Raw genomic sequence first — 11,298 nt, 5'->3', positions numbered from 1 at the left:
ACAACATTTTATTGGAATAAAAACACACACACAAAATCAGTTTTCTTAGTCATGTGAAAAAATCACCATATTATTTTAATATTTTGGGGAGGTATGTTTGGGCCCCCAGTGCTGGGGGTGGAGGGGACTCTGAATTCTCTGCTCAGGGCACCACGGCACCATGTTGTTGGGGGGGACAAAACCAGGGTCAGCCACACGCAAGAAAAGTATCTTAAACCTCTATGCTCTCTCTTGGACCTTAAATATTAATTTCAAGGAGGAGCTTTCTACTGGTCTAGCTCACAGCCTGCATTAATTATGAACACAAAGGATTGACACCGAGTACCTCACCTCTCTTTTTGGTCCCTTTAGTCAAAGTCAAAAGGTGTACATGTAGCAGAGTGTCCTGTATTTGTTAAATATATATGAGTGGATTACAAAAGCCCACTCTAAAATAGAAAATTTTAAAAATCCAATGATGAGGAATCCATATGACAGAAAATATATGAGAAATCATTGACAATATGGTATTTATTCTCAATAATTCTATATTGTTCTGGAGGCACGATGGCACCGGTGCTGATTGAACCCCTCGTGCTCTCCTGAACCGGGCTCACCATCTTGCTCTGGATGACGCGAGACTCAGCATGCCGGTCTGGAATTCCACGTGTGATCCTGCTGGAACTCTGTGAGTGATTCCTTCTGGACATCACCTGCTGCTTTGAGGGATTAAGACAGAATGGTGTTGGTGGGGCGAGGAAAAACCACTGTGGTGGCCGCAGCATCACCTCCTCCCCTGGCTGGGCCGAGTCACTACGCCACTGAGCATGGAACAATGACAGTGGTCCGCGCAATGACTTGTCCACTGCAGGACGCTGTCTGCCAAACACTGAGTGACTTGGAACTTGGCACAGGTGTTCGACCTGGCACAGACGCTATGCTCTGCCAGCTATTCAAAAACCTCCTGGCACACTCCATCCACCCCAAGGAGATTTGAGGCCGCAGATGCCCCAGGTGCTGCCTGGAGACGCAGGCAGGTGTGTGTTATTAGCGTGCAAATTGTTACACCAAGCCAGTCACCAGGAGCTTACATTCAGTGGACAGGGAACACCTGCAGGGATGGTTAGGGATCACCCCAAAAGCTTCCATTCCGCCCCCCCCCACACACACAAACACAGAGCCCGGCAAGCTACAGAGGGTATCCAGCCCGCACAGCAGAGCCTGCAAGCCACCCGTGACATACCAAACATGACAACAACAGTAGTTAAAATGGGTCTCATTTAGCTAATTCTGAAGGAGTCTCCAGCTGAGCTTGGAAGAACGAGAGGGCTCATACTAAGCAGATGGCGCACAAGTCAATGGCCCGCAAGCAGCTGGCCACCAAGGCAGCCCGTGAGAGCACGCCAGCCACAGGCAGCGTGAAGAGGCCGCACCACTACCAGCCCGACACCGTGAGATCCACCTCTACCAAAGGTCCACTGAGCTGCTTATCCACAAGCTGCTGTTCCAAAGGGTGCGCGAGTTTGCATAGGACTTCGAGACTGACGTGCGTTCCCAGAGCACAGCTGTCATGGCACTGTGAGAGGTGTGCAAGGTCTACCTGGTGGGGCTCTTCGAGGACACCGACCTCTGCACATTCCCTGCCACGCGTATCACCACTGTGCCCAGGGACATCCAGTTGGCATGCCACATCCGCAGAGAGAGCATAAAGTTTGCGATGCTAAAGTCTCAGGGCTGGGACAAATGGAGACACTACTGGCACCTGCTCGAGTAAGTCGATGATTAATAGGATGATCGTGACAGTGACAGTGATGGTATTGTTAGAAAAATAAGGCAAAAAATACCTAAAAAATAACTAAATAAATATATTATGTTTATGGAGAAAATATAATAAAAGTGAACATTACCATGGCTGTAAAGTGTTTTTGTCCTTGATGATCTTCCTGTTTTATTCTTAAATATTCCTTGCATTTTTTTTTAGGTCCCACCTGGCGGTGGTTAATCCGGACTTACCCCTGGCTCTGCACTCAGGAATCAATTGTAATGGTGTCAGAAGGCCTTATGGAGTTCCAGATATCAAACCACGGTCAGTGCATGCAAGGCCAAATGCTCTACTTGCTCTTCTCTGGTCTCACTTTTGTTTCTGATTTTTAGAATTCTCTGCTTGTTTATTTCTATTATGCTATGTGTTCTTTGCGTGTGTTTTCTTTTCATGAAAGTTTTTGCTTTTCAAGCCACGTGACAAAAGTCAGTCATTACAGTTTTAGTAATGTTTTATTCCTGTTTTCTTTTGAACACTTAATATGCAGATAAGTGGTCCTTCATTGTACATGATCACATAGCAAAAAATTTTAATTTAATATATTTGTTCATTTATTCACTTCACTTGGGTCCTGCCTTTCTTGAGAATACTGAGACAAAACGGTGTTTTCTACTGCAGCTAGCTTACCACCCTCTTCAACACGCCAGGTGGCAGCATTGCACCAAAGGAGTGTGGGAAAGGTGCTGTGTTCCTAAATTCGGAGAAATGTATCACCCCAGAGTTAGTAACTTATACCAAGATGATAACTTTTATATAACAGCCAATAAAGTCATTGCACTAGGTTGACTGTGGGAGGATCAAATCCGCCATTAACAATTCAATAACCAAACGTTCTCTCAGAGACAAATAGTAAGGTCCACACGGGAACCTTCCTCGAAATAATTTAAGAACATACAGTGTTTGGGATTATATCAACAATCTCCCAGTGTGTGCATAATATTTAGCAAGTAGATGCGTTTTGAAAACTGGTTTAACCAGGAAGTTAAAAGCAGCTAAATTATTAAAGTGCTAATAAAAATATTGGCGGGAGCCAAAATTTTCCATCAGATGTGGAACCATGTATTCACTTGAATTTTGAAAGGTAGTGGATTTAAAAATTGTATAAAAAAATTTGTGTTTGTGTTTTGTTTTGGTTATATTTTGGATCTTGGAATGATTTCTTTGGGTGGATTTTTAAAAATTGCTATCAATTAGCTTGATACAAAAATAATTGATAATAAAGAAAACCATTGATAAGTCAATCAAAAGAACCCACAAATTACTGATAATAAACAGTTATTATCAACAAACATTATTGATAATACCAAAGCTCATTTACTAGGAAATCCTTGCTCAAATGTTTTTTTAATGATTAGATTGATGTGGATACTAAATGATATTTATTGAGGACTAAGATTGTTTCAGAGGTTGAGGTGGGCATTGATGCCAAAAGATAAAAAATATAAAGTAAAATAAAGAACTTGAAAAGTTATGTAGTACAGAGGAGGACCTGAGGGTTGAGGGTATGGAACGCTGCCCAGATACACTACTCTATACCTGTTAGAATAATCATTATCAAAAGACAAATTCATTCACAAGAAGTCTTATGTAATCACATTCATAACAGTTTTATTCATTTATTCACTTTGCCACTTTGTCATTTATTCACTTTATTCATTTATTCACTTTCCCACTACATACAACCTGGTATCTCTCAACAGATAAGTATATGAATAATTTGTAGTATATTCATACAGAAGTAAATTAGACAGCAATTGAAGAGCATACACTACTAATACATTTGACAACAGCTGTGCTGTACAAAATGATATATTATTGGTTATTGACCACTTAATAGGTGGTCATCCAAACTGACATGCAATTCATAGAAACATGCATAGAACTAAAGGATGAGCAGAGTCAGTCAGAAGGAAAGTGATAGATTCAGAATAATCTCTCCCATCTGTGGGACTTAAAGATACACTAGAAGGGAGCAACAAAAACCCAAGGCAACATAAAGGGAGAATTGATCTATATAGTTGATTGGGGGGGGGTTCTGAAAGAGTGGGGTGTTGGGTCCTTGGGGAAGGGAGGTGGGTATACTGGTGATGGTGTGATGTTGGAATTATGCTCAAGGGAAAACATTACTAACAATAGTGTCAGACAAAATCTCTTGTCACTTGTCACTTGTCATCCCATTGATCATCGATTTGCTCGAGTGGGTTCCAGTAATGTCTTCATTCATCCCTGGCACGTGCTAGTAAAGCCCAATGGCATCTGCTTGCTCCAGGAACATGAGGAGCCTCAGACCATTTGTTCAGGGTTTTGACGAAGAAGTCTGACCATCTTGTAGGTGGGAGGCCACACGTCCTTTTCACATCCCGTGGAATCCAGTTGGTAACAGCTCTAGTCCAGCAGTCGTCTCTAAATCGCATTATGTTTCCCCCCATCTGATTTTCAATGCCTTGGTAAATGAGACAGCGTCCCTGATTCTTGATCGTTGATGGAGGTCGGAACTCCACATTACTTTTTGTAATTGTCATTTGAGTGAAGCATGATACTCCAAGCATAGTTCTTTCGATTCCTCTTTGGGTGATCCGATAGTGTTCTCATCCTGTTTTTTTTTTTTCTCATCCTGTTTTCATAGAGCCCAGGTCTCTGAGGCATATGTTAATGCAGGAAGAATGGTGGAATCAAAAAGATGTGCCCAGAGCTGGAGGTTTTTTGTCCTCTTAACAACCTCTTCAAGGCTCTTGAAGGCATTCCACACCACTCTCTTCCTGCTGTGCAGCTCTGGTGCCAAGTTGTTCCTCATGTTGAGTTCTCAACCCAGGTACACATAGCTGTTGCATTTGGAGATGTTCATTCCATTGAGAGCAAACGGAACGTCAGGGACTAGTTTGTTTTTCATGAACATTGTTTTGGTGAGATTCAGCTGTAGTCTGACCTTTCCACACTCATGGTCGAAGTCGGCCAGCATTTGTGCCACTTGGCTAATGTTTGGTATTATCAGAACGATGTCATCAGTGAAGCGAAGGTAGTGTAGTTGCCAACCCTCTATCTTCAATCCCATTTCTTCCCATTCTAGTCATCGCATGACGTTCTTGAGGGTGCCAAAGAAGAATTTCGGTGACATGATATCACCCTGCCAAACCCCTCTCTTAACATCCATGATCACTTCCTTGTAGAATGATGGTGAATCTGTAATACAGCTTCCTTGTAGAATGGTGTAATGGTGTAATGGTGTAGAATGGTGTAATACCTTGTAGAATGGTGTAATACAGCTTCCTTGTAGAATGGTGGTGAATCTGTAATACAGCTAGCAGAAGATCCTGATGTACTGAGTTTGAACGCCCTGTTTGGCTAGGGCTTCGATGACCGCTTCAGTCTCAACAGAATCAAAAGCATTAGACAGAGCATCATCTTGAACTCTCCCGAAACCTCAATGAGCTTGGTCACAGTATGGATATGGTCGATCGTGCTGAATCCTTTTTGGAACCCGGCTTGCTCTCATGGTTGTCCTTCGTCTAGTGTTCTGCCTATTCTATTCAGGATGATTCGAATGAACCACTTGTAGATGATGGGCAACATCAGATCAGGCGATAGTTGCCGATGTTGTGAATGTCTTCCTTCTAGTACAATAGTACAAATCTGAGTTACCTGCTGGTTTTCCGCTGGGATTGAACCTTGCATTCAGACAGGTAGTGTGTGAATAGCCAAGCCAGTGTATTGATAAGTACTGGTGGAGAGTCTTCAGGTATTCAAGTCTGACCTTGTCTGGACCGGGTGCTGTATGCTTTTTTACCAACGAAATGACGTGTCGGATTTCGGAAGGGAGAATGTTGAGAACGAAATATTCATCCTGTGTAATTTGGTATGTGGGCAGGTGGATGTGGCTATCAAAGAGATCCGAGTAGAATTCATGGATAATCTTCTCCATTGCCCTTCTGGAAGATCTTATAGATCCATCAGGTTGTTGGAGGGTAGTCATCTTGATCTGTAGTTGGCAAAGGACAAGCAGGCATTGCGAATACTTTTCCTGGCTTCTGCCACATCTGCAAGCACTGCTCCTCTTATCTCTTTGAGGTCCTCCTTTATCGCTTGTCTGCACAGCTTTGCAAGCTCAGATGTTAGCTTGTGATTGCCTGAGACTTGCGCCAAACTACGCTGTTGAATGAGCTGGAGGGTTTCTGAAGACAAGACAAGCGTCTGTTTGTGGCTTTTCCACTCTCTGCATTCCTCATGCAGTCATGGAGGTGCTGAGCCAATCGATCCTTGTTGATGTCAACATATTCCCATGTTGCCATGATAGTGCCAAAAGAGCTCCTAGTTCGTGGTCATTCTAGGAGTTCTCTTCTTAAACTTTGCAGCCCTTTCTCCCTGCTTCGTGAAGTAGAATTTTGCATGAAGTAGGAGGTGGTCTGATCCCGTTTGGAATTTTGGGACATGAGTGACATCAGGCAATTGTCAGGCAAAACAGTCGATTAAATATTCGTCGATTGCCTCGAGCAGGCCCCAGTAACGTCTCTTTCATCCTAGCCCTGAGATTATATTCAAGGCTCTTTAGGAGAATGAGACCCATCATTGTTACTGGTATTTGGCATATTTGGTTCGCCACGGGGAGTTTGCCAGACTCTGCCCTATGGGCAGGCTACATTCGATAGCCTGCAAGTTTGTCCAAAGTAGGAGTGAGATAATAAGATATCATAAAAAGATGTCCTGATAAGATGTTCCGGGAGCTGGATTTTATAGTCTCTGAGTCTTGGCCGTTGATGGGATTACACGGTGCCAGGGGGCCAGGTGGTGGGTGTGACCCCCGCCTACTGGGATTTGGAGGATCTGGGTGGAAGATGCTCGACTCCAGTCCGAGTAGGCTTGGAGATCTCGGCCCTGGAACCCGCGTTTAAATATGATGTGGTCAATTTTGTTGTGGAACTGTCCACTGGGAGACTCCCATGTCCAATGTTTAGATTCGGCCTTGTGGAAATCTGAGTTACCATGGATGGTCTTGGTCGACATGATGAACTCAGACAGTCTCTCACCCTGTTCATTCCATTCTAGGCCATGGTTTATCATGTGGAATTCTTGGGCGACCTTCTCGGTCCTATCTTGGCATTAAAATTGCCAACAATGATCTTGTAGAAGGTGTGGTCTTTTTTATAGAACTTCTCCAGCTCCATGTATAACTTCTCAATTTCTTCTTCATCATAGTTGGATGTTGGTGTGTAGATGACGAAGATAGTAACTGCTAGCAGTGAGCCAAAATCTCAATCAATAAAAAGTTTTTTTAAAAGTTAGAAAGCAAAGAATGCAATTAAGGATTTCTTTATATATGTCTGGTTACAGGCTAAATGGCATTTTGGAACTGTATAGGTTAAATAAAATAATAATCAAAATAAAACACAAGACAAGACCCCTAGATGTAGAGAAAGGAGCCCTTACAAGCTTCAGGTGGAAATGTAGAAGTTATAGCACTTGAGAAACTGTGGTGGCTCTTCCAGAAATCAAAAAGAAGTATCAGTTGATCCAACAATTTTACTCTGGGCATATATTTTGAAAAAGTTAAAACAGGATCTCTAAAAAGATATCTGGCCTCCCATGTCCACTACAGGATTATTCATGAAAAAACTGAGTGTCATTCGTGGATGAAATGATCAAGGACGTGTGTCCAACACAATAGTCTATAATTCAATCATGAGAAGGAAGGGCAGCATAGTGGACCTCGAGGGCACTAGGCTCTAGTGAGTTGGGGACAAAAATGGCTTTACTTACATTACTCATAAAGGTCTATGACAAATCAGATCTGAGGACATAATATATAATATGATGACTACAGTTGGTATCACTTTATTAGAGTTAAAAGTTTGGTGTATTTGAGGGGCTTGTCTTGTCTTAAAGTAGCCTGTTTAGTTGTTCTTGTAGCTATGGTTTTGAGTCTATGAAGTTCCTGAGCTGTTGTTTGTCTGTGAAACCATGTGTTGTTCCTTCTGTTATGAATGAAAGTCTAGCTGGTTAAGCATTTTTGGTGAGGCATTTATTTCTTTGAGTTTTTTTCATTATATCCGATCACTATTTTGGGGCCATGATGGTTTATTCAGATAAGTCAGCTGTGAATCTTAAGGATGTTCCTTTATAGGCGATTTCTTTCTTTGATCTTGCCGCTTTCAGAATTTTGTCTCTGTCTAAGGTTTATGTCATTTTGATCAGTGTGTGTCTTGGGGTATTTTTATTTAGATTTCTTCTACCTTCAGAACTCCTGAATGTGATGGCATGTCTTCTTTAGTTATGGAAATGTCGTAGCAATGATGTCTTTGGAGGTTTCCTCTTCATCACGGTTTTCTTCCTGTCCCCCTGGGACTCTAATAATTCTTATGCTATTCCTCTCGGCTTCATTCCAATCTTCTATTGACATCTGTTCATGGATTGCGAGTCTCTTTTCCATTTTCTGCTCTTTTCTGGAGAGTCTCTGCACTTCATCTTCGAGCTCACTGATTCTGACTTCAGCAGTTATTAATCTGCAACTGAGGCCTTCCACTGAGTTTTTCAATTTTCCTACCAGGTTATTCAGATCTGATATTTCCATTTATAATTTTGTTTGCATTTTCCACATTTCTATATTCAATTCCTCTTGTATTTTGTTGGCAGTGCATTCCATTGCTTCTTTCAGCTCCCAATGGATCCACAATGTCTCTCTTCTCAACTTCCTGTCTGAGAGATTGTCTAGCACTTCATTACTGTTTGGGTCTTCTGGACTCGTCTCCTCACTAACTAAGCTTGGTGGGATTCTGTGTTGCTTTAGCATTGTGATTTGTGTGGTTCAGCCTTTCACGCTCACTGTTACTACTGTGTGTGGGTTACAGTATTAATTGAGGTGGGGCTAATGTCTTATTGGCCTAATGAGTTTTTGGAGGTGAACCTGCGCCAGTTTTGGAGGTGAACCTGAAAGTTCCACAGAAGAGAATAACTTACGGATCATATGGGGTATACATAGGGAGATTAACTTGCGGCAGCGTCAAAAACCAGCTGGGCAAGACGTCTGCTCCGTCCTGTGGCTCTGTGAAGAGCCCTGGATACCAGACAGTACCTGGGTGGGCAGAGATAAGATGTCTCCCCCGAACGTTGCTGCTATGGGTGCATGTGGTCCATCACAGTTCCTGTCCCTTGCAGTTCTAGATTAAAAACCGGCTGGGCCACATGTCTGCTCTGTCCCCCGGCTCCTGGATGGAGCCCTGGATCAATTCATTTACATTTTAATTTTTTTTTATTGAGGTGATATTGATTTATAGTAGTTATAATGCTTTCGTCATGATCAACTGTACATACCATACCACACCTACAACCAAATATCATATCTAGTTTCTATTCACCACTTAGTTAATTCCCTCTTATTTTTATAACTCTAATTTAAAACTTTGGTTTATAAAATTGCTCATAATATAATTGTTTTGGTTATTCAGTGTTCCAACACCAATCCTATCACCAGTGTGTCCTTCCCTCCACCATTGCCTCCATTTCCCACTCACCTCCCAGCCGGTTCCCTTAGCAAGCACAAAATTATTTTATTTTATATTGATTTGATTGTAAATGGTTAATGGAGCAAAAAAAATATTTCAGTAAAAGAAAGTTTGTGAAAAGTAATATATCTTACAGTGTTGTTATTAAAGTCATTTTTCTGAGGATTTCCTTAACTGTTGCTAGTTGATCCTTCTATGTTTTTTTTTCTTCGAGTTCAGTGAGCTACTATTCTACTTTCTAATTTAATTTGCTCTTCTTCTATTGGACTATCAGGGCTGTGGAATTCGGAGGTGTCACTCGGCCATGTATGAAGCTGTGCACATCAGGAGCTGTAGAACGGGGACAATTCTTTGGCTTCTGTGTTCACATTCCTCTCTCTTCTGCTCTCTGGAAATCAACATGTTCACATTCTCTTCACTGCTGAACAGAGAACCCTCAAAGTGTCCACACTAGAAATGGTTCCTTAAAGTTTTGTGTACCTCTTGAAGTTAGTTGTGAATTTGTGAAGCCGGGCTGTTTATATGCTGGAGGATGAAGGGTGAAGGCCTGGCTATATTCAGGGTGCTTGAGTGGCCATATAGGATGCTGGGGATTGAACATGGCTCAGTTTCATACAAGGCACCAGGCCTACTTGCTGTTCTATTTCTCTGGGCCTATGACACAATTGTTGAAGGCTGGTAAACTAGGCAAAGAGTTTGTAAGAGAATTTAAGATAACTGTATCGTATTTGACTTGACATTCAAAAGAGACAAGTCACAGTCACAGTCACAGTCATTCCATTGTTCATCGATTTTTCGAGTGGACCCAGTAATGTCTCCATCATGAGACATGTTGTTACTGTGTTTGGCATATCAAATACATCACGGTTAGCTTGCCAGGCTCTGCCGTGCGGGTGAGATACTCTAGGTAGCTTGCCGGGCTCTCTGAGAGGGGTGGAGGAATCGAACTCGGGTTGGTCATGTTGGACCCTTGTAAGGCGAATGCCCTACCACTGTGCTATCACTTCAAAAGAGACAAGAGACACTGAAAAACTGTGTCAGGGACTATAAATAATGTTCTGGCATCCATATTATAGCCTATAATTTACTGAGAAGGGAAACTGAGCTTCAGAAAACTTAAATGCTACTCAGGTTGGTAGCAAGTAAACAGTGGATAGGACATTCAGGTTCATGCTAATTTGATTCTAATTGAATTCCCAAGATGAATCCTATGATACAATAGGATCTACACTGATCTAGTGTTTCTCAAATGTTTTCTGATTTTGGCCACCTTCTGAACTTGTTCCTATCCTGTGCCCCCCCCCCCCCCATTCTATTGGTTAGGTTCTTAGTCTCATACTGTACACTTATTGGCCTGATTGTCACCTGTAGATTCCTTGGAATATCCGGGAACCCACTCGGAGTCATTTGGCTCCTGGACAAGAAACATTATACTATACAACATCTGAAGATTTAATGTAGAGATAATTGTCCAAGAAATGATTTATCTTGCTTTCTATTTTTTTTTTGTGGATGGGTATATCTGGTGATACTCTCACGGGTCATTCTTGGCAGGACTCAGGGAACCATATGGAAATGGGGGATTGAACCTGGATCAGTTGTATGCAAGGGAAGCACCTTGCATGCTGAATTATATTTCTGGCTTGAGTTAATATTGATTTTAATATTATAGCCAACTTTTCCCAACTAAAGGCTCACAACTAAAGATCATCTAACCTGGTAACAGACAATTACCCTATTATCTTTGAGGAGGTTATAGTGAATAATACCAAGCACTCTTGGGCTCAACTGTTATTTCTTGACCAGTACAGAATAAGCTCTTCAGCGTCCATCTTTGACTGGGACTGCAAGGACACCGTCAGCAGGGGTCCAATCTGGGGCTAGTGTTCCTGCTAGTACTTTGGAGTGGTTCACCTATAAAACAATATATTCTTGAAGAATCTATTACTCTTGTTGTTCAGAAAATGTAGACAACAACATATATCGAACATTTGAAGACATGTC

At 42.0% G+C, this 11,298-nt stretch overlaps 1 pseudogene; it reads right to left on the bottom strand.

Annotated features, from left to right (window-relative positions):
• Window positions 1–1,414: 1,414 nt before the first annotated feature.
• On the bottom strand, window positions 1,415–10,723 carry LOC130032399 (uncharacterized; annotated as a pseudogene).
• Between the last annotated feature and the right edge of the window lie 575 nt (window positions 10,724–11,298).

Source organism: Sorex fumeus, unplaced genomic scaffold (genome assembly GCF_029834395.1).
Source record: "Sorex fumeus unplaced genomic scaffold, SorFum_2.1 ptg000048l, whole genome shotgun sequence".
Lineage (NCBI taxonomy): Eukaryota > Metazoa > Chordata > Mammalia > Eulipotyphla > Soricidae > Sorex > Sorex fumeus.
The sequence above is the reverse complement of the archived record's forward strand: the minus strand, read 5'-3'. Positions and strand labels throughout refer to the sequence as shown.